This window comes from Argentina anserina, unplaced genomic scaffold, assembly GCF_933775445.1.
Source record: "Argentina anserina unplaced genomic scaffold, drPotAnse1.1, whole genome shotgun sequence".
Classification (NCBI taxonomy): Eukaryota; Viridiplantae; Streptophyta; class Magnoliopsida; order Rosales; family Rosaceae; genus Argentina; species Argentina anserina.
The window spans coordinates 301,917-305,418 of NW_026089424.1; positions in this window are offsets into that span (position 1 = coordinate 301,917).

Below are 3,502 nucleotides of genomic sequence, written 5' to 3' on the forward strand. Positions count from 1 at the left end.
GAGGAAGAAGATATGTAATTAATGCAAAAGATATGCAATCCTTATAGAAATCAGAATTCTGCAGTGCAGATCATCCATCTTTGACGGGCTCCCCTGGACAGCTCAAAATGATTGAGAAAATGTACCTTATATGGATGAAAAGCCACGGAAGTCTAGTTGAAATGGCCAGTTGGAATCATCTCAATATCTATTTTCTAGACAAAGTTATGGCCACAACAAGGGACAAAGGTCAAATCTGCCGAATCTAGGAAACCTCAACCAATTTGGTTTCAACTTTGTGGACTTTGTGGCCATCCTCCCTTGGGTTTCTTCCTCTATATATAGCACCTCAGTTCCACAGAAGAACATGATCAACCTTGCTCACAAGACTTGCCAAAGCTCTGCCCAAACACTTTCATTCACCAAGCATCATAGAATCCAAATTCACCACCTTTCATCATATTTTCTGTCCAAAGCTTGGGAGCCTAGGATACCATACTCTTGAAGATCTCGTGCTACCTCTGTAAGGAACCTTGGGAGGAGAATTATAAAGTGTAACTATTTGATCTTCATGTTAAGTTTTCGGGTTTTTATGTGCTTGTTCTTGGATGATTTATGTTTAGGTTTTGTTAAAGATATTTTTATTCTTGTCTATGAGATATTTGTAACTTTTGAATGACATGATGAATTAAGGTTTTCGATTTTAATTCAATGATTTTAGGTTTTATGCCATGAGTTTATGTTTATTTATTTAAATGATTTTCGGTGTGTTCTTACTTACGTGTGTGATTGATACCCGGAAGTTGACGTCGCATGTGTAATAATCCAAAGTTATAAACGATTTTGATACTTGGGAGTTGATTAATTGTTTGTTCTTTGTCACCTTCACCGATTATTGCCTAGGTTCGGTTAGACTTGTGCATTTGAATATGTTTATCTTTTCTATGTGATTTTTGGAATTGCATGATTGTTGGTTAAGTAGGTGACATGCTTAATGAATTCAATATGCGTGGCTTTGAAGTTGCATGGTAGGATAAGTATGTTAGATTTCGAATGAGGTTGGGACTGAGTTCGAATGTGTTAAAGTGTCATTGAGTTAGGAACCTTGGGAGGAACTTAACTGCATAACCGATTCTAGGATGTATAATGAACCTTACGGCATGAACTTAATTGAGATTAGATTTCGTTACCTTTGTTCTTATGTTATTTGTTTGGTAATTGCTTATGTGTTGGTTGGTTGATCACATGTATATATTAGTTTAGGTTTATTTTCTGTTGGAACCGAAATATATCTCAAATCTTTTAAACTCTTATGAATTCATTGTTAAATGTTTGTGATTCTTTACCCTGGTTGGATCCCCGGTTTGTGAACGATACCCTCTTGCTTTATACTACTAACGATGCTTACAGGGTTAATATTGATCTCGAGTAATCGAACCGATCAAATGGCGCCGTTGCCGGGGATCCATCTCTTTGGATCTCTAACCATTTAATTTCGAATTCACTGTTCATATTGTAAATTTGTATATTATTTTCTTACTTTGTTCTAACATATAGTAATTTTATCTTAGGTTATTATTTTTTATGATTGAATGAATGATTGTTGTAGGTTGTAAATCGAACGGAATAGGTAAAGTCCCTTTTGTTAATATTAGCCTTAACCCCTTATGTTTTCTTCCAAATTTTTTGCATGAGGTTGAGGGCGGCTTTTATTAACACTTGGAGATTTGTCTAACACCCAAGTTTGTTTCCAGCTGAGTAAGGGGCACACTCTTTCATTACCCTGGTGCATGGGACCAAAATTGGATCTCAGAGAACTATTGACTGACATACATCTCGGTGATGGAGTCGATAGGGGGCTTGCCCTCCGTAGTTCAACAAATGAGTCCTACCATGTTCACTATCTCTGAATTAGCTATCCGGCCTTCTGAAACAACGATTCAAATTTGTGTCTAGGCATCCATACTTAGGCCGCACGTCCACTTTTGTTTACAACTTAGAATCAATCGATGATTTAATTGTTTGAATAACAACTTAAGGATGTTAAAGCATGAAATCTATTGAAAAGTAACTTGTAAAAAAAATTGACATATAATAATTGTAATTGTGTGTACTTTTTAGGTTTATTTAGTTGAGAAATTAAAACGAACTTAAACATAAGATTTGACAATATGTTGGATTAGTTGTTAAGCTAGTTTTTTTCCCTTAACATGTGCTTATTATAATTTAATGACTTTTGACATGTGTGTGGCTTGTATATACCAATGACTTCCTAATTGTTATTCTCTAACTTTTGCATTGCATCTTCATTATTTATTCTCATTGCATTCATTTTGCATCTCATTCATGTTGCATTTTAAATTCCACGGAATATCATATGGCTAGAGGAACATAGTCTCTTAAGGACCTCACGTCCTATGTTATGTTTGGTAAGTTCCCACTTACACTAATGATTTTAATTGAGATTCTACAGGTTTATAGTGAAGTGACCAACAATGAGCTCGAGAATATACTACAAGGTTGGACAACAAAATGGCGGAAGAGAAACCCCATAATGTGTCACCTACAAAATGATTGAAAGGAAAACTCGGTCTAAGCTATTAGACTTTAAACTTAAGCGCTTGTTGGGAGGCAACCCAATTTTGATTTTTTTTACTCTTTACTCTTTATTTGGTTATTGTTTTTGTTCTTTTTGATTTGTTTTATGCGTGCGTAGGTTAGTTTTCGAGAAAACGTGAAGAGGAGCAAAACATTTTCGTTCAACAGAATCTGGTAGAAACAGTCCGTCGACTTCGGCAGACTGTATCTCCCAGCTCAAAGGGAGTTGGAATATGTACTTTATATGGAAACAAAGTTATTTGAGTCTAGTTTCTGTATATTTTTACAGAACTAGATTTAGAGGTCTACATCACTCCCAGTTGCAATGGGAAGGCAGCAAGGTCGTGTCAGAAATTCAGAACGCGTGCAGTTACAGTCCGGAAACGGCAAAATAGGGAGCACTTCCGGCCTAATTGGGCAGTCGTGCCATATATGAATTGAAAGCTGGTTGTGTTATCTTCAACTTTCATTCAGGCCTCTTGTCCATTCCGGCTGTTTAAGTCAACGGAATTCAGGTACAAAGAGGTAAAGGTCATTCTAGTTTTTGATTCTATGAACTTGTTTTTCGTGACAAATTTTCAGGGGCATAACTTTCTCCTCATTTGGAGTTAGCAAACGTACTTTATATGCTTGGAAAGCTAGAAACATTAGCTTTCAATTCCCACTGTTGTCTTACTGATCGGAGATTATTTTCAAACGTTATGATGCATGGAATGCAAGCTGTTGGACCGCGTCATGGGGGAGCATTTCTCATCTTTTTCTCCTGTTTTTATTTTTGTGTCTTTGTTTCTTTCCCCTATGCTTTTGTCTTTCATTGCATTATTTATTTTGACATTCATTGAGGACAATGCATGATTCGAGTGTGGGGGAAGGTTTACATGTTAGAGTCATAAAATCAAAAAAATAATTTTTTGTATTTTTTTTG